This window comes from Engystomops pustulosus, chromosome 9 (assembly GCF_040894005.1).
Source record: "Engystomops pustulosus chromosome 9, aEngPut4.maternal, whole genome shotgun sequence".
In the NCBI taxonomy this organism is placed as follows: Eukaryota; Metazoa; Chordata; class Amphibia; order Anura; family Leptodactylidae; genus Engystomops; species Engystomops pustulosus.
The window spans coordinates 64,513,874-64,530,141 of NC_092419.1; the positions used below are offsets into that span (position 1 = coordinate 64,513,874).

The 16,268-nt window shown below is 44.8% G+C and overlaps 46 pseudogenes; all 46 read left to right on the plus strand.

The window, feature by feature from the left end:
• The first annotated feature begins 17 nt into the window (after positions 1 to 17).
• Positions 18 to 136, plus strand: LOC140084809 (5S ribosomal RNA; annotated as a pseudogene).
• A 70-nt stretch (positions 137 to 206) lies between these two features.
• Positions 207 to 325, plus strand: LOC140097199 (5S ribosomal RNA; annotated as a pseudogene).
• Positions 326 to 583: 258 nt separating this feature from the next.
• On the plus strand, positions 584 to 702 carry LOC140083954 (5S ribosomal RNA; annotated as a pseudogene).
• A 70-nt stretch (positions 703 to 772) lies between these two features.
• LOC140083401 (5S ribosomal RNA) lies at positions 773 to 891 on the plus strand (annotated as a pseudogene).
• Positions 892 to 960: 69 nt separating this feature from the next.
• Positions 961 to 1,079, plus strand: LOC140089103 (5S ribosomal RNA; annotated as a pseudogene).
• A 70-nt stretch (positions 1,080 to 1,149) lies between these two features.
• LOC140091673 (5S ribosomal RNA) lies at positions 1,150 to 1,268 on the plus strand (annotated as a pseudogene).
• Positions 1,269 to 1,527: 259 nt separating this feature from the next.
• LOC140095515 (5S ribosomal RNA) lies at positions 1,528 to 1,646 on the plus strand (annotated as a pseudogene).
• Positions 1,647 to 1,716: 70 nt separating this feature from the next.
• On the plus strand, positions 1,717 to 1,835 carry LOC140097200 (5S ribosomal RNA; annotated as a pseudogene).
• Positions 1,836 to 1,905: 70 nt separating this feature from the next.
• LOC140095412 (5S ribosomal RNA) lies at positions 1,906 to 2,024 on the plus strand (annotated as a pseudogene).
• A 448-nt stretch (positions 2,025 to 2,472) lies between these two features.
• LOC140095113 (5S ribosomal RNA) lies at positions 2,473 to 2,591 on the plus strand (annotated as a pseudogene).
• A 447-nt stretch (positions 2,592 to 3,038) lies between these two features.
• On the plus strand, positions 3,039 to 3,157 carry LOC140083402 (5S ribosomal RNA; annotated as a pseudogene).
• A 69-nt stretch (positions 3,158 to 3,226) lies between these two features.
• On the plus strand, positions 3,227 to 3,345 carry LOC140089104 (5S ribosomal RNA; annotated as a pseudogene).
• Positions 3,346 to 3,415: 70 nt separating this feature from the next.
• On the plus strand, positions 3,416 to 3,534 carry LOC140094706 (5S ribosomal RNA; annotated as a pseudogene).
• A 259-nt stretch (positions 3,535 to 3,793) lies between these two features.
• LOC140095516 (5S ribosomal RNA) lies at positions 3,794 to 3,912 on the plus strand (annotated as a pseudogene).
• Positions 3,913 to 3,982: 70 nt separating this feature from the next.
• On the plus strand, positions 3,983 to 4,101 carry LOC140097201 (5S ribosomal RNA; annotated as a pseudogene).
• A 70-nt stretch (positions 4,102 to 4,171) lies between these two features.
• On the plus strand, positions 4,172 to 4,290 carry LOC140084838 (5S ribosomal RNA; annotated as a pseudogene).
• A 70-nt stretch (positions 4,291 to 4,360) lies between these two features.
• Positions 4,361 to 4,479, plus strand: LOC140095414 (5S ribosomal RNA; annotated as a pseudogene).
• Positions 4,480 to 4,927: 448 nt separating this feature from the next.
• On the plus strand, positions 4,928 to 5,046 carry LOC140095114 (5S ribosomal RNA; annotated as a pseudogene).
• Positions 5,047 to 5,493: 447 nt separating this feature from the next.
• On the plus strand, positions 5,494 to 5,612 carry LOC140083403 (5S ribosomal RNA; annotated as a pseudogene).
• Positions 5,613 to 5,681: 69 nt separating this feature from the next.
• On the plus strand, positions 5,682 to 5,800 carry LOC140089106 (5S ribosomal RNA; annotated as a pseudogene).
• Positions 5,801 to 6,247: 447 nt separating this feature from the next.
• LOC140081666 (5S ribosomal RNA) lies at positions 6,248 to 6,366 on the plus strand (annotated as a pseudogene).
• A 70-nt stretch (positions 6,367 to 6,436) lies between these two features.
• Positions 6,437 to 6,555, plus strand: LOC140094540 (5S ribosomal RNA; annotated as a pseudogene).
• A 637-nt stretch (positions 6,556 to 7,192) lies between these two features.
• On the plus strand, positions 7,193 to 7,311 carry LOC140090052 (5S ribosomal RNA; annotated as a pseudogene).
• Positions 7,312 to 7,381: 70 nt separating this feature from the next.
• LOC140089963 (5S ribosomal RNA) lies at positions 7,382 to 7,500 on the plus strand (annotated as a pseudogene).
• Positions 7,501 to 7,570: 70 nt separating this feature from the next.
• LOC140083735 (5S ribosomal RNA) lies at positions 7,571 to 7,689 on the plus strand (annotated as a pseudogene).
• A 69-nt stretch (positions 7,690 to 7,758) lies between these two features.
• Positions 7,759 to 7,877, plus strand: LOC140091066 (5S ribosomal RNA; annotated as a pseudogene).
• A 448-nt stretch (positions 7,878 to 8,325) lies between these two features.
• Positions 8,326 to 8,444, plus strand: LOC140083955 (5S ribosomal RNA; annotated as a pseudogene).
• Positions 8,445 to 8,514: 70 nt separating this feature from the next.
• On the plus strand, positions 8,515 to 8,633 carry LOC140082089 (5S ribosomal RNA; annotated as a pseudogene).
• Positions 8,634 to 8,703: 70 nt separating this feature from the next.
• On the plus strand, positions 8,704 to 8,822 carry LOC140083747 (5S ribosomal RNA; annotated as a pseudogene).
• A 69-nt stretch (positions 8,823 to 8,891) lies between these two features.
• LOC140082821 (5S ribosomal RNA) lies at positions 8,892 to 9,010 on the plus strand (annotated as a pseudogene).
• An 826-nt stretch (positions 9,011 to 9,836) lies between these two features.
• Positions 9,837 to 9,955, plus strand: LOC140079457 (5S ribosomal RNA; annotated as a pseudogene).
• Positions 9,956 to 10,024: 69 nt separating this feature from the next.
• Positions 10,025 to 10,143, plus strand: LOC140094552 (5S ribosomal RNA; annotated as a pseudogene).
• A 259-nt stretch (positions 10,144 to 10,402) lies between these two features.
• Positions 10,403 to 10,521, plus strand: LOC140090489 (5S ribosomal RNA; annotated as a pseudogene).
• Positions 10,522 to 10,591: 70 nt separating this feature from the next.
• On the plus strand, positions 10,592 to 10,710 carry LOC140093860 (5S ribosomal RNA; annotated as a pseudogene).
• Positions 10,711 to 10,969: 259 nt separating this feature from the next.
• LOC140079458 (5S ribosomal RNA) lies at positions 10,970 to 11,088 on the plus strand (annotated as a pseudogene).
• Positions 11,089 to 11,157: 69 nt separating this feature from the next.
• Positions 11,158 to 11,276, plus strand: LOC140094566 (5S ribosomal RNA; annotated as a pseudogene).
• A 259-nt stretch (positions 11,277 to 11,535) lies between these two features.
• On the plus strand, positions 11,536 to 11,654 carry LOC140097415 (5S ribosomal RNA; annotated as a pseudogene).
• Positions 11,655 to 11,913: 259 nt separating this feature from the next.
• On the plus strand, positions 11,914 to 12,032 carry LOC140090490 (5S ribosomal RNA; annotated as a pseudogene).
• A 1,014-nt stretch (positions 12,033 to 13,046) lies between these two features.
• LOC140094578 (5S ribosomal RNA) lies at positions 13,047 to 13,165 on the plus strand (annotated as a pseudogene).
• A 70-nt stretch (positions 13,166 to 13,235) lies between these two features.
• On the plus strand, positions 13,236 to 13,354 carry LOC140090054 (5S ribosomal RNA; annotated as a pseudogene).
• A 70-nt stretch (positions 13,355 to 13,424) lies between these two features.
• Positions 13,425 to 13,543, plus strand: LOC140094693 (5S ribosomal RNA; annotated as a pseudogene).
• Positions 13,544 to 13,802: 259 nt separating this feature from the next.
• LOC140102204 (5S ribosomal RNA) lies at positions 13,803 to 13,921 on the plus strand (annotated as a pseudogene).
• Positions 13,922 to 15,124: 1,203 nt separating this feature from the next.
• LOC140084608 (5S ribosomal RNA) lies at positions 15,125 to 15,243 on the plus strand (annotated as a pseudogene).
• Positions 15,244 to 15,313: 70 nt separating this feature from the next.
• Positions 15,314 to 15,432, plus strand: LOC140097674 (5S ribosomal RNA; annotated as a pseudogene).
• A 448-nt stretch (positions 15,433 to 15,880) lies between these two features.
• Positions 15,881 to 15,999, plus strand: LOC140087020 (5S ribosomal RNA; annotated as a pseudogene).
• Positions 16,000 to 16,068: 69 nt separating this feature from the next.
• Positions 16,069 to 16,187, plus strand: LOC140097202 (5S ribosomal RNA; annotated as a pseudogene).
• Positions 16,188 to 16,268: the final 81 nt, after the last annotated feature.

Genomic DNA, 16,268 nt, shown 5'->3' on the forward strand with positions numbered 1-16,268 from the left:
CAATTTGAAATGCTGCTGTCAACGGCCATTCTAAGCTGAATGTGCCTGCTCTCGTCAGATCGCAGCAGCAATGCAGCTTAAGGCTTGGCAAGTACCAGAATGGGAGACTGGCTGGGAATCCCAAGTTCTGTTGACCTTTTTGAACCTGAAAATTGTGTTTGTTTCTCTATGAGATAGTAAAAGAAGGTTCAAATTGAACAGCTGCTGTCAACGGCCATTCTAAGCTGAATGTGCGTGCTCTTGTCAGATCGCAGCAGCGATGCAGCTTAAGGCTTGGCAAGTACCAGCATGGGAGACTGGCTGGGAATCCCAAGTTCTGTTGACCTTTTTGAACCTGAAAATTGTGTTAGTTTCTCTATGAGATAGTAGAAGAAGGTTCAAATTGAACAACTGTTGTCAACGGCCATTCTAAGCTGAATGTGTGTGCTCTTTTCAGATCGCAGCAGCGATGCAGCTTAAGGCTTGGCAAGTACCAGCATGGGAGACTGGCTGGGAATCCCAAGTTCTGTTGACCTTTTTGAACCTGAATTTGTGTTAGTTTCTCTATGAGATAGTAAAAGAAGGTTCAAATTGAACATCTGCTGTCAACGGCAATTCTAAGCTGAATGTGCCTGCTCTCGTCAGATCGCAGCAGCAATGCAGCTTAAGGCTTGGCAAGTACCAGCATGGGAGACTGGCTGGGAATCCCAAGTTCCGTTGACCTTTTTGAACCTGAAAATTGTGTTAGTTTCTCTATGAGATAGCAAAAGAAGGTTCAAATTGAACAGCTGCTGTCAACGGCCACTCTAAGCTGAATGTGCCTGCTCTCGTCAGATCGCAGCAGCAATGCAGCTTAAGGCTTGGCAAGTACCAGCATGGGAGACTGGCTGGGAATTCCAAGTTCCGTTGACCTTTTTGAACCTGAAAATGTGTTAGTTTCTCTATGAGATAGTAAAAGAAGGTTCAAATTGAACAGCTGCTGTCAATGGCCATTCTAAGCTGATTGTGCCTGCTCTCGTCAGATCGCAGTAGCAATGCAGCTTAAGGCTTGGCAAGTACCAGCATGGGAGACTGGTTGGGAATCCCTAGTTCCGTTGACCTTTTTGAACCTGAAAATTGTGTTAGTTTCTCTATGAGATAGTAAAAGAAGGTTCAAATTGAACAGCTGCTGTCAATGGCCATTCTAAGCTGAATGTGCCTGCTCTCGTCAGATCGCAGCAGCAATGCAGCTTAAGGCTTGGCAAGTACCAGCATGGGAGACAGGCTGGGAATCCCAAGTTCCGTTGACCTTTTTGAACGTTAAAATTGTGTTAGTTTCTCTATGAGATAGCAAAAGAAGGTTCAAATTAAATAGCTGCTGTCAACGGCCATTGTAAGCTGATTCTGCGAGCTCTTGTCAGATCGCAGCAGCGATGCAGCTTAAGGCTTGGCAAGTACCAGCATGGGAGACTAGATGGGAATCCCAAGTTCTGTTGACCTTTTTGAACCTGAAAATTGTGTTAGTTTCTCTATGAGATAGTAAAAGAAGGTTCAAATTGAACAGCTGCTGTCAATGGCCATTCTAAGCTGAATGTGCCTGCTCTCGTCAGATCGCAGCAGCAATGCAGCTTAAGGCTTGGCAAGTACCAGCATGGGAGACTGGTTGGGAATCTTTAGTTCCGTTGACCTTTTTGAACCTGAAAATTGTGTTAGTTTCTCTATGAGATAGTAAAAGAAGGTTCAAATTGAAAAGCTGCTGTCAACGGCCATTCTAAGCTGAATGTGCGTGCTCTTGTCAGATCGCAGCAGCGATGCAGCTTAAGGCTTGGCAAGTACCAGCATGGGAGACTGGCTGGGAATCCCAAGTTCTGTTGACCTTTTTGAACCTGAAAATTGTGTTAGTTTCTCTATGAGATAGCAAAAGAAGGTTCAAATTGAACAACTGCTGTCAACGGCCATTCTAAGCTGAATGTGCCTGCTCTCGTCAGATCGCAGCAGCAATGCAGCTTAAGGCTTGGCAAGTATCAGCATGGGAGACTGGCTGGGAATCCCAAGGTCTGTTGACCTTTTTGAACCTGAAAATTGTGTTAGTTTCTCTATGAGATAGTAAAAGAAGGTTCAAATTGAACAGCTGCTGTCAACGGCCATTCTAAGCTGAATGTGCCTGCTCTTGTCAGATCACAGCAGCAATGCAGCTTAAGGCTTGGCAAGTACCAGCATGGGAGACTGGCTTGGAATCCCAAGTTCTGGTGACCTTTTTGAACCTGAAAATTGTGTTAGTTTCTATATGAGATAGTAGAAGAAGGTTCAAATTGAACAACTGCTGTCAACGGCCATTCTAAGCTGAATGTGTGTGCTCTTGTGAGATCGCAGCAGCAATGCAGCTTAAGGCTTGGCAAGTACCAGCATGGGAGACTGGCTGGGAATCCCAAGTTCTGTTGACCTTTTTGAACCTGAAAATTGTGTTAGTTTCTCTATGAGATAGTAAAAGAAGGTTCAAATTGAACAGCTGCTGTCAACGGCCATTCTAAGCTGAATGTGCCTGCTCTTGTCAGATCGCAGCAGCAATGCAGCTTAAGGCTTGGCAAGTACCAGCATGGGAAACTGGCTGGGAATCCCAAGTTCTGTTGACCATTTTGAACCTGAAAATTGTGTTAGTTTCTCTATGAGATAGTAAAAGAAGGTTCAAATTGAACAGCTGCTGTCAACGGCCATTCTAAGCTGAATGTGCCTGCTCTTGTCAGATCGCAGCAGCAATGCAGCTTAAGGCTTGGCAAGTACCAGCATGGGAGACTGGCTTGGAATCCCAAGTTCTGGTGACCTTTTAGAACCTGAAAATTGTGTTAGTTTCTATATGAGATAGTAGAAGAAGGTTCAAATTGAACAACTGCTGTCAACGGCCATTCTAAGCTGAATGTGTGTGCTCTTGTCAGATCACAGCAGCGATGCAGCTTAAGGCTTGGCAAGTACCAGCATGGGAGACTGGCTGGGAATCCCAAGTTCTGTTGACCTTTTTGAACCTGAAAATGTGTTAGTTTCTCTATGAGATAGTAAAAGAAGGTTCAAATTGAACAGCTGCTGTCAACGGCCACTCTAAGCTGAATGTGCCTGCTCTCGTCAGATCGCAGCAGCAATGCAGCTTAAGGCTTGGCAAGTACCAGCATGGGAGACTGGCTGGGAATTCCAAGTTCCGTTGACCTTTTTGAACCTGAAAATGTGTTAGTTTCTCTATGAGATAGTAAAAGAAGGTTCAAATTGAACAGCTGCTGTCAATGGCCATTCTAAGCTGATTGTGCCTGCTCTCGTCAGATCGCAGTAGCAATGCAGCTTAAGGCTTGGCAAGTACCAGCATGGGAGACTGGTTGGGAATCCCTAGTTCCGTTGACCTTTTTGAACCTGAAAATTGTGTTAGTTTCTCTATGAGATAGTAAAAGAAGGTTCAAATTGAACAGCTGCTGTCAATGGCCATTCTAAGCTGATTGTGCCTGCTCTCGTCAGATCGCAGCAGCAATGCAGCTTAAGGCTTGGCAAGTACCAGCATGGGAGACAGGCTGGGAATCCCAAGTTCCGTTGACCTTTTTGAACGTTAAAATTGTGTTAGTTTCTCTATGAGATAGCAAAAGAAGGTTCAAATTAAATAGCTGCTGTCAACGGCCATTGTAAGCTGATTCTGCGAGCTCTTGTCAGATCGCAGCAGCGATGCAGCTTAAGGCTTGGCAAGTACCAGCATGGGAGACTAGATGGGAATCCCAAGTTCTGTTGACCTTTTTGAACCTGAAAATTGTGTTAGTTTCTCTATGAGATAGTAAAAGAAGGTTCAAATTGAACAGCTGCTGTCAATGGCCATTCTAAGCTGAATGTGCCTGCTCTCGTCAGATCGCAGCAGCAATGCAGCTTAAGGCTTGGCAAGTACCAGCATGGGAGACTGGTTGGGAATCTTTAGTTCCGTTGACCTTTTTGAACCTGAAAATTGTGTTAGTTTCTCTATGAGATAGTAAAAGAAGGTTCAAATTGAAAAGCTGCTGTCAACGGCCATTCTAAGCTGAATGTGCGTGCTCTTGTCAGATCGCAGCAGCGATGCAGCTTAAGGCTTGGCAAGTACCAGCATGGGAGACTGGCTGGGAATCCCAAGTTCTGTTGACCTTTTTGAACCTGAAAATTGTGTTAGTTTCTCTATGAGATAGTAAAAGAAGGTTCAAATTGAACAGCTGCTGTCAACGGCAATTCTAAGCTGAATGTGCCTGCTCTCGTCAGATCGCAGCAGCAATGCAGCTTAAGGCTTGGCAAGTACCAGCATGGGAGACTGGCTGGGAAACCCAAGTTCCGTTGACCTTTTTGAACCTGAAAATTGTGTTAGTTTCTCTATGAGATAGCAAAAGAAGGTTCAAATTGAACAACTGCTGTCAACGGCCATTCTAAGCTGAATGTGCCTGCTCTCGTCAGATCGCAGCAGCAATGCAGCTTAAGGCTTGGCAAGTATCAGCATGGGAGACTGGCTGGGAATCCCAAGGTCTGTTGACCTTTTTGAACCTGAAAATTGTGTTAGTTTCTCTATGAGATAGTAAAAGAAGGTTCAAATTGAACAGCTGCTGTCAACGGCCATTCTAAGCTGAATGTGCCTGCTCTTGTCAGATCACAGCAGCAATGCAGCTTAAGGCTTGGCAAGTACCAGCATGGGAGACTGGCTTGGAATCCCAAGTTCTGGTGACCTTTTTGAACCTGAAAATTGTGTTAGTTTCTATATGAGATAGTAGAAGAAGGTTCAAATTGAACAACTGCTGTCAACGGCCATTCTAAGCTGAATGTGTGTGCTCTTGTGAGATCGCAGCAGCAATGCAGCTTAAGGCTTGGCAAGTACCAGCATGGGAGACTGGCTGGGAATCCCAAGTTCTGTTGACCTTTTTGAACCTGAAAATTGTGTTAGTTTCTCTATGAGATAGTAAAAGAAGGTTCAAATTGAACAGCTGCTGTCAACGGCCATTCTAAGCTGAATGTGCCTGCTCTTGTCAGATCGCAGCAGCAATGCAGCTTAAGGCTTGGCAAGTACCAGCATGGGAAACTGGCTGGGAATCCCAAGTTCTGTTGACCATTTTGAACCTGAAAATTGTGTTAGTTTCTCTATGAGATAGTAAAAGAAGGTTCAAATTGAACAGCTGCTGTCAACGGCCATTCTAAGCTGAATGTGCCTGCTCTTGTCAGATCGCAGCAGCAATGCAGCTTAAGGCTTGGCAAGTACCAGCATGGGAGACTGGCTTGGAATCCCAAGTTCTGGTGATCTTTTAGAACCTGAAAATTGTGTTAGTTTCTATATGAGATAGTAGAAGAAGGTTCAAATTGAACAACTGCTGTCAACGGCCATTCTAAGCTGAATGTGTGTGCTCTTGTCAGATCACAGCAGCGATGCAGCTTAAGGCTTGGCAAGTACCAGCATGGGAGACTGGCTGGGAATCCCAAGTTCTGTTGACCTTTTTGAACCTGAAAATGTGTTAGTTTCTCTATGAGATAGTAAAAGAAGGTTCAAATTGAACAGCTGCTGTCAACGGCCACTCTAAGCTGAATGTGCCTGCTCTCGTCAGATCGCAGCAGCAATGCAGCTTAAGGCTTGGCAAGTACCAGCATGGGAGACTGGCTGGGAATTCCAAGTTCCGTTGACCTTTTTGAACCTGAAAATGTGTTAGTTTCTCTATGAGATAGTAAAAGAAGGTTCAAATTGAACAGCTGCTGTCAATGGCCATTCTAAGCTGATTGTGCCTGCTCTCGTCAGATCGCAGTAGCAATGCAGCTTAAGGCTTGGCAAGTACCAGCATGGGAGACTGGTTGGGAATCCCTAGTTCCGTTGACCTTTTTGAACCTGAAAATTGTGTTAGTTTCTATATGAGATAGTAGAAGAAGGTTCAAATTGAACAACTGCTGTCAACGGCCATTCTAAGCTGAATGTGTGTGCTCTTGTCAGATCACAGCAGCGATGCAGCTTAAGGCTTGGCAAGTACCAGCATGGGAGACTGGCTGGGAATCCCAAGTTCTGTTGACCTTTTTGAACCTGAAAATGTGTTAGTTTCTCTATGAGATAGTAAAAGAAGGTTCAAATTGAACAGCTGCTGTCAACGGCAATTCTAAGCTGAATGTGCCTGCTCTAGTCAGATTGCAGCAGCAATGCAGCTTAAGGCTTGGCAAGTACCAGCATGGGAGACTGGCTGGGAATCCCAAGTTCCGTTGACCTTTTTGAACCTGAAAATTGTGTTAGTTTCTCTATGAGATAGCAAAAGAAGGTTCAAATTGAACATCTGCTGTCAACGGCCATTCTAAGCTGAATGTGCCTGCTCTCGTCAGATCGCAGCAGCAATGCAGCTTAAGGCTTGGCAAGTACCAGCATGGGGGACTGACTGGGAATCCCAAGTTCTGTTGACCTTTTTGAACCTGAAAATTGTGTTAGTTTCTCTATGACATAGTAAAAGAAGGTTCAAATTGAACAGCTGCTGTCAACGGCCATTCTAAGCTGAATGTGCCTGCTCTCGTCAGATCGCAGCAGCAATGCAGCTTAAGGCTTGGCAAGTACCAGCATGGGAGACTGGCTGGGAATCCCAAGTTCCGTTGACCTTTTTGAACCTGAAAATTGTGTTAGTTTCTCTATGAGATAGCAAAAGAAGGTTCAAATTGAACAGCTGCTGTCAACGGCCATTCTAAGCTGACTGTGCCTGCTCTTGTCAGATCGCAGCAGCAATGCAGCTTAAGGCTTGGCAAGTACCAGCATGGGAGACTGGCTGGGAATCCCAAGTTCTGTTTACCTTTTTGAACCTGAAAATTGTGTTAGTTTCTCTATGAGATAGTAAAAGAAGGTTCAAATTGAACAGCTGTTGTCAACGGCCGTTCTAAGCTGAATGTGCCTGCTCTTGTCAGATCGCAGCAGCAATGCAGCTTAAGGCTTGGCAAGTACCAGCATGGGAGACTGGCTTGGAATCCCAAGTTCTGTTGACCTTTTTGAACCTGAAAATTGTGTTAGTTTCTATATGAGATAGTAGAAGAAGGTTCAAATTGAACAACTGCTGTCAACGGCCATTCTAAGCTGAATGTGTGTGCTCTTGTCAGATCGCAGCAGCGATGCAGCTTAAGGCTTGGCAAGTACCAGCATGGGAGACTGGCTGGGAATCCCAAGTTCTGTTGACCTTTTTGAACCTGAAAATTGTGTTAGTTTCTCTATGAGATAGTAAAAGAAGGTTCAAATTGAACAGCTGCTGTCAACAGCCATTCTAAGCTGAATGTGCCTGCTCTCGTCAGATCGCAGCAGCAATGCAGCTTAAGGCTTGGCAAGTACCAGCATGGGAGACTGGCTGGGAATCCCAAGTTCCGTTGACCTTTTTGAACCTGAAAATTGTGTTAGTTTCTCTATGAGATAGCAAAAGAAGGTTCAAATTGAACAGCTGCTGTCAACGGCCATTCTAAGCTAAATGTGCCTGCTCTCGTCAGATCGCAGCAGCAATGCAGCTTAAGGCTTGGCAAGTACCAGCATGGGAGACTGGCTGGGAATCCCAAGTTCTGTTGACCTTTTTTAACCTGAAAATTGTGTTAGTTTCTCTATGAGATAGTAAAAGAAGGTTCAAATTGAACAGCTGCTGTCAACGGCCATTCTAAGCTGAATGTGCCTGCTCTCGTCAGATCGCAGCAGCAATGCAGCTTAAGGCTTGGCAAGTACCAGCATGGGAGACTGGCTGGGAATTCCAAGTTCCGTTGACCTTTTTGAACCTGAAAATGTGTTAGTTTCTCTATGAGATAGTAAAAGAAGGTTCAAATTGAACAGCTGCTGTCAACGGCCATTCTAAGCTGAATGTGCCTGCTCTTGTCAGATCGCAGCAGCAATGCAGCTTAAGGCTTGGCAAGTACCAGCATGGGAGACTGGCTGGGAATCCCAAGTTCTGTTGACCTTTTTGAACCTGAAAATTGTGTTAGTTTCTCTATGAGATAGTATAAGAAGGTTCAAATTGAACAGCTGCTGTCAACGGCCATTCTAAGCTGAATGTGCCTGCTCTTGTCAGATCGCAGCAGCAATGCAGCTTAAGGCTTGGCAAGTACCAGCATGGGAGACTGGCTTGGAATCCCAAGTTCTGGTGACCTTTTTGAACCTGAAAATTGTGTTAGTTTCTATATGAGATAGTAGAAGAAGGTTCAAATTGAACAACTGCTGTCAACGGCCATTCTAAGCTGAATGTGTGTGCTCTTGTCAGATCGCAGCAGCGATGCAGCTTAAGGCTTGGCAAGTACCAGCATGGGAGACTGGCTGGGAATCCCAAGTTCTGTTGACCTTTTTGAACCTGAAAATTGTGTTAGTTTCTCTATGAGATAGTAAAAGAAGGTTCAAATTGAACAGCTGCTGTCAACGGCAATTCTAAGCTGAATGTGCCTGCTCTCGTCAGATCGCAGCAGCAATGCAGCTTAAGGCTTGGCAAGTACCAGCATGGGAGACTGGCTGGGAATCCCAAGTTCCGTTGACCTTTTTGAACCTGAAAATTGTGTTAGTTTCTCTATGAGATAGCAAAAGAAGGTTCAAATTGAACAGCTGCTGTCAACGGCCATTCTAAGCTGAATGTGCCTGCTCTCGTCAGATCGCAGCAGCAATGCAGCTTAAGGCTTGGCAAGTACCAGCATGGGGGACTGGCTGGGAATCCCAAGTTCTGTTGACCTTTTTTAACCTGAAAATTGTGTTAGTTTCTCTATGAGATAGTAAAAGAAGGTTCAAATTGAACAGCTGCTGTCAACGGCCATTCTAAGCTGAATGTGCCTGCTCTCGTCAGATCGCAGCAGCAATGCAGCTTAAGGCTTGGCAAGTACCAGCATGGGAGACTGGCTGGGAATTCCAAGTTCCGTTGACCTTTTTGAACCTGAAAATGTGTTAGTTTCTCTATGAGATAGTAAAAGAAGGTTCAAATTGAACAGCTGCTGTCAATGGCCATTCTAAGCTGAATGTGCCTGCTCTCGTCAGATCGCAGCAGCAATGCAGCTTAAGGCTTGGCAAGTACCAGCATGGGAGACTGGCTGGGAATCCCAAGTTCCGTTGACCTTTTTGAACCTGAAAATTGTGTTAGTTTCTCTATGAGATAGTAAAAGAAGGTTCAAATTGAACAGCTGCATTTAACGGCCATTCTAAGCTGAATGTGCCTGCTCTCGTCAGATCGCAGCAGAATTGCAGCTTAAGGCTTGGCAAGTACCAGCAAGGGATACTGGCTGGGAATCCCAAGTTCCGTTGACCTTTTTGAACCTGAAAATTGTGTTAGTTTCTCTATGAGATAGTAAAAGAAGGTTCAAATTGAACAGCTGCTGTCAACGGCCATTCTAAGCTGAATGTTCCTGCTCTCGTCAGATCGCAGCAGCAATGCAGCTTAAGGCTTGGCAAGTACCAGCATGGGAGACTGGGTAGAAATCCCAAGATCCGTCGACCTTTTTGAACCTTAAAATTGTGTTATTTTCTCTATGAGATAGTAAAAGAAGGTTCAAATTGAACAGCTGCTGTCAACGGCCATTCTAAGCTGAATGTGCCTGCTCTCGTCAGATCACAGCAGCAATGCAGCTTAAGGCTTGGCAAGTACCAGCATGTTAGACTGGCTGGGAATCCCAAGTTCTGTTGACCTTTTTGAACCTGAAAATTGTGTTAGTTTCTCTATGAGAAAGTAAAAGAAGGTTCAAATTGAACAGCTGCTGTCAACGGCCATTCTAAGCTGAATGTGCCTGCTCTTGTCAGATTGCAGCAGCAATGCAGCTTAAGGCTTGGCAAGTACCAGCATGGGAGACTGGCTTGGAATCCCAAGTTCTGGTGACCTTTTTGAACCTGAAAATTGTGTTAGTTTCTATATGAGATAGTAGAAGAAGGTTCAAATTGAACAGCTGCTGTCAACGGCCATTCTAAGCTGAATGTGCCTGCTCTCGTCAGATCGCAGCAGCAATGCAGCTTAAGGCTTGGCAAGTACCAGCATGGGAGACTGGCTGGGAATCCCAAGTTCTGTTGACCTTTTTGAACCTGAAAATGTGTTAGTTTCTCTATGAGATAGTAAAAGAAGGTTCAAATTGAACAGCTGCTGTCAACGGCCATTCTAAGCTGAATGTGCCTGCTCTCGTCAGATCGCAGCAGCAATGCAGCTTAAGGCTTGGCAAGTACCAGCATGGGAGACTGGCTGGGAATCCCAAGTTCCGTTGACCTTTTTGAACCTGAAAATTGTGTTAGTTTCTCTATGAGATAGTAAAAGAAGGTTCAAATTGAACAGCTTCTGTCAACGGCCATTCTAAGCTGAATGTGCCTGCTCTCGTCAGATCGCAGCAGCAATGCAGCTTAAGGCTTGGCAAGTACCACCATGGGAGACTGGGTAGCAATACCAAGATCAGTCGACCTTTTTGAACCTGAAAATTGAGTTATTTTCTCTATGAGATAGTAAAAGAAGGTTCAAATTGAACAGCTGCTGTCAACGGCCATTCTAAGCTGAATGTGCCTGCTCTCGTCAGATCACAGCAGCAATGCAGCTTAAGGCTTGGCAAGTACCAGCATGGGAGACTGGCTGGGAATCCCAAGTTCTGTTGACCTTTTTGAACCTGAAAATTGTGTTAGTTTCTCTATGAGATAGTAAAAGAAGGTTCAAATTGAACAGCTGCTTTCAACGGCCATTCTAAGCTGAATGTGCCTGCTCTCGTCAGATCGCAGCAGCAATGCAGCTTAAGGCTTGGCAAGTACCAGCATGGGAGACTGGCTGGGAATCCCAAGTTTCGTTGACATTTTTTAACCTGAAAAATGTGTTAGTTTCTCTATGAGATAGTAAAAGAAGGTTCAAATTGAACAGCTGCTGTCAACGGCCATTCTAAGCTGAATGTGCCTGCTCTTGTCAGATTGCAGCAGCAATGCAGCTTAAGGCTTGGCAAGTACCAGCATGGGAGACTGGCTTGGAATCCCAAGTTCTGGTGACCTTTTTGAACCTGAAAATTGTGTTAGTTTCTATATGAGATAGTAGAAGAAGGTTCAAATTGAACAGCTGCTGTCAACGGCCATTCTAAGCTGAATGTGCCTGCTCTCGTCAGATCGCAGCAGCAATGCAGCTTAAGGCTTGGCAAGTACCAGCATGGGAGACTGGCTGGGAATCCCAAGTTCTGTTGACCTTTTTGAACCTGAAAATGTGTTAGTTTCTCTATGAGATAGTAAAAGAAGGTTCAAATTGAACAGCTGCTGTCAACGGCCATTCTAAGCTGAATGTGCCTGCTCTCGTCAGATCGCAGCAGCAATGCAGCTTAAGGCTTGGCAAGTACCAGCATGGGAGACTGGCTGGGAATCCCAAGTTCCGTTGACCTTTTTGAACCTGAAAATTGTGTTAGTTTCTCTATGAGATAGTAAAAGAAGGTTCAAATTGAACAGCTTCTGTCAACGGCCATTCTAAGCTGAATGTGCCTGCTCTCGTCAGATCGCAGCAGCAATGCAGCTTAAGGCTTGGCAAGTACCACCATGGGAGACTGGGTAGCAATACCAAGATCAGTCGACCTTTTTGAACCTGAAAATTGAGTTATTTTCTCTATGAGATAGTAAAAGAAGGTTCAAATTGAACAGCTGCTGTCAACGGCCATTCTAAGCTGAATGTGCCTGCTCTCTTCATATCGCAGCAGCAATGCAGCTTAAGGCTTGGTAAGTACCAGCATGGGAGACTGGCTGGGAATCCCAAGTTCCGTTGACCTTTTTGAACCTGAAAATTGTGTTAGTTTCTCTATGAGATAGTAAAAGAAGGTTCAAATTGAACAGCTGCTGTCAACGGCCATTCTAAGCTGAATGTGCCTGCTCTCGTCAGATCGCAGCAGCAATGCAGCTTAAGGCTTGGCAAGTACCAGCATGGGAGACTGGGTAGGAATCCCAAGATCCATTGACCTTTATGAACCTGAAAATTAAGTTATTTTCTCTATGAGATAGTAAAAGAAGGTTCAAATTGAACAGCTGCTGTCAACGGCCATTCTAAGCTGAATGTGCCTGCTCTCGTCAGATCACAGCAGCAATGCAGCTTAAGGCTTGGCAAGTACCAGCATGGGAGACTGGCTGGGAATCCCAAGTTCTGTTGACCTTTTTGAACCTGAAAATTGTGTTAGTTTCTCTATGAGATAGTAAAAGAAGGTTCAAATTGAACAGCTGCTGTCAACGGCCATTCTAAGCTGAATGTGCCTGCTCTTGTCAGATCGCAGCAGCAATGCAGCTTAAGGCTTGGCAAGTACCAGCATGGGAGACTGGCTTGGAATCCCAAGTTCTAGTGACCTTTTTGAACCTGAAAATTGTGTTAGTTTCTATATGAGATAGTAGAAGAAGGTTCAAATTGAACAACTGCTGTCAATGGCCATTCTAAGCTGAATGTGCGTGCTCTTGTCAGATTGCAGCAGCGATGCATCTTAAGGCTTGGCAAGTACCAGCATGGGAGACTGGCTGTGAATCCCAAGTTCCGTTGACCTTTTTGAACCTGAAAATTGTGTTAGTTTCTCTATGAAATAGTAAAAGAAGGTTCAAATTGAACAGCTGCTTTCAACGGCCATTCTAAGCTGAATGTGCCTGCTCTTGTCAGATCGCAGCAGCAATGCAGCTTAAGGCTTGGCAAGTTCCAGCATGGGAGACTGGCTGGGAATCCCAAGTTCTGGTGACCTTTTTGAACCTGAAAATGTGTTAGTTTCTCTATGAGATAGTAAAAGAAGGTTCAAATTGAACAGCTGCTGTCAACGGCCATTCTAAGCTGAATGTGCGTGCTCTTGTCAGATCGCAGCAGCGATGCAGCTTAAGGCTTGGCAAGTACCAGCATGGGAGACTGGCTTGGAATCCAAAATTCTGGTGACCTTTTTGAACCTGAAAATTGTGTTAGTTTCTCTATGAGATAGCAAAAGAAGGTTCAAATTGAACAGCTGCTGTCAACGGCCATTCTAAGCTGAATGTGTGTGCTCTTGTCAGATCGCAGCAGCGATGCAGCTTAAGGCTTGGCAAGTACCAGCATGGGAGACTGGCTTGGAATCCCAAGTTCTGGTGACCTTTTTGAACCTGAAAATTGTGTTAGTTTCTCTATGAGATAGTAAAAGAAGGTTCAAATTTAACAGCTGCTGTCAACGGCCATTCTAAGCTGAATGTGCCTGCTCTCGTCAGATCGCAGCAGCAATGCAGCTTAAGGCTTGGCAAGTACCAGCATGGGAGACTGGCTGGGAATCCCAAGTTCCGTTGACCTTTTTGAACCTGAAAATTGTGTTAGTTTCTCTATGAGATAGTAAAAGAAGGTTCAAATTGAACAGCTGCTGTCAACAGCCATTCTAAGCTGAATGTGCCTGCTCTCGTCAGATCGCAGCAGCAATGCAGCTTAAGGCTTGGCAAGTACCAGCATGGGAGACTGGCTGGGAATCCCAAGTTCCGTTGACCTTTTTGAACCTGAAAATTGTGTTAGTTTCTCTATGAGATAGTAAAAGAAGGTTCAAATTGAACAGCTGCTGTCAACGGCCATTCTAAGCTGAATGTGCCTGCTCTCGTCATATCGCAGCAGCAATGCAGCTTAAGGCTTGGTAAGTACCAGCATGGGAGACTGGCTGGGAATCCCAAGTTCCGTTGACCTTTTTGAACCTGAAAATTGTGTTAGTTTCTCTATGAGATAGTAAAAGAAGGTTCAAATTGAACAGCTGCTGTCAACGGCCATTCTAAGCTGAATGTGGCTGCTCTCGTCAGATCGCAGCAGCAATGCAGCTTAAGGCTTGGCAAGTACCAGCATGGGAGACTTGGTAGGAATCCCAAGATCCATTGACCTTTATGAACCTGAAAATTAAGTTATTTTCTCTATGAGATAGTAAAAGAAGGTTCAAATTGAACAGCTGCTGTCAACGGCCATTCTAAGCTGAATGTGCCTGCTCTCGTCAGATCACAGCAGCAATGCAGCTTAAGGCTTGGCAAGTACCAGCATGGGAGACTGGCTGGGAATCCCAAGTGCCGTTGACCATTTTGAACCTGAAAATTGTGTTAGTTTCTCTATGAGATAGTAAAAGAAGGTTCAAATTGAACAGCTGCTGTCAACGGCCATTCTAAGCTGAATGTGCCTGCTCTTGTCAGATCGCAGCAGCAATGCAGCTTAAGGCTTGGCAAGTACCAGCATGGGAGACTGGCTTGGAATCCCAAGTTCTGGTGACCTTTTTGAACCTGAAAATTGTGTTAGTTTCTATATGAGATAGTAGAAGAAGGTTCAAATTGAACAACTGCTGTCAATGGCCATTCTAAGCTGAATGTGTGTGCTCTTGTCAGATCGCAGCAGCGATGCATCTTAAGGCTTGGCAAGTACCAGCATGGGAGACTGGCTGTGAATCCCAAGTTCCGTTGACCTTTTTGAACCTGAAAATTGTGTTAGTTTCTCTATGAAATAGTAAAAGAAGGTTCAAATTGAACAGCTGCATTCAACGGCCATTCTAAGCTGAATGTGCCTGCTCTTGTCAGATCGCAGCAGCAATGCAGCTTAAGGCTTGGCAAGTACCAGCATGGGAGACTGGCTGGGAATCCGAAGTTCTGGTGACCTTTTTGAACCTGAAAATGTGTTAGTTTCTCTATGAGATAGTAAAAGAAGGTTCAAATTGAACAGCTGCTGTCAACGGCCATTCTAAGCTGAATGTGCGTGCTCTTGTCAGATCGCAGCAGCGATGCAGCTTAAGGCTTGGCAAGTACCAGCATGGGAGACTGGCTTGGAATCCAAAATTCTGGTGACCTTTTTGAACCTGAAAATTGTGTTAGTTTCTCTATGAGATAGCAAAAGAAGGTTCAAATTGAATAGCTGCTGTCAACGGCCATTCTGAGCTGAATGTGCGTGCTCTTGTCAGATCGCAGCAGCGATGCAGCTTAAGGCTTGGTAAGTACCAGCATGGGAGACTGGCTTGGAATCCCAAGTTCTGTTGACCTTTTTGAACCTGAAAATTGTGTAAGTTTCTCTATGAGATAGCAAAAGAAGGTTCAAATTGAACAGCTGCTGTCAACGGCCAATCTAAGCTGAATGTGCCTGCTCTTGTCAGATCGCAGCAGCGATGCAGCTTAAGGCTTGGCAAGTACCAGCATGGGAGACTGGCTTGGAATCCCAAGTTCTGGTGACCTTTTTGAACCTGAAAATTGTGTTAGTTTTTCTATGAGATAGTAAAAGAAGGTTCAAATTTAACAGCTGCTGTCAACGGCCATTCTAAGCTGAATGTGCCTGCTCTCGTCAGATCGCAGCAGCAATGCAGCTTAAGGCTTGGCAAGTACCAGCATGGGAGTCTGGCTGGGAATCCCAAGTTCCGTTGACCTTTTTGAACCTGAAAATTGTGTTAGTTTCTCTATGAGATAGTAAAAGAAGGTTCAAATTGAACAGCTGCTGTCAACAGCCATTCTAAGCTGAATGTGCCTGCTCTCGTCAGATCACAGCAGCAATGCAGCTTAAGGCTTGGCAAGTACCAGCATGGGAGACTGGCTGGGAATCCCAAGTTCCGTTGACCTTTTTAAACCTGAAAATTGTGTTAGTTTCTCTATGAGATAGTAAAAGAAGGTTCAAATTGAACAGCTGCTGTCAACGGCCATTCTAAGCTGAATTTGTGTGCTCTTGTCAGATGGCAGCAGCGATGCAGCTTAAGGCTTGGCAAGTACCAGCATGGGAGACTGGCTTGGAATCCCAAGTTCTGGTGACCTTTTTGAACCTGAAAATTGTGCTAGTTTCTCTATGAGATAGCAAAAGAAGGTTCCAATTGAACAGCTGCTGTCAACGGCCATTCTAAGCTGAATGTGTCTGCTCTTGTCAGATCGCAGCAGCAATGCAGCTTAAGGCTTGGCAAGTACCAGCATGGGAGACTGGCTGGGTATCCCAAGTTCCGTTGACCTTTTTGAACCTGAAAATTGTGTTAGTTTCTCTATGAGATAGTAAAAGAAGGTTCAAATTGAACAGCTGCTGTCAACGGCCATTCTAAGCTGAATGTGCCTGCTCTCGTCAGATCGCAGCAGCAATGCAGCTTAAGGCTTGGCAAGTACCAGCATGGGAGACTGGCTGGGAATCCCAAGTTCCGTTGAACTTTTTGAACCTGAAAATGTGTTAGTTTCTCTATGAGATAGTAAAAGAAGGTTCAAATTGAACAGCTGCTGTCAACGGCCATTCTAAGCTGAATGTGCGTGCTCTTGTCAGATCGCAGCAGCGATGCAGCTTAAGGCTTGGCAAGTACCAGCATGGGAGACTGGCTGGGAATCCCAAGTTCTGTTGACCTTTTTGAACTTGAAAATTGTTTTAGTTTCTCTATGAGATAGTAAAAGAAGGTTCAATTTGAACAGCTGCTGTCATCGGCCA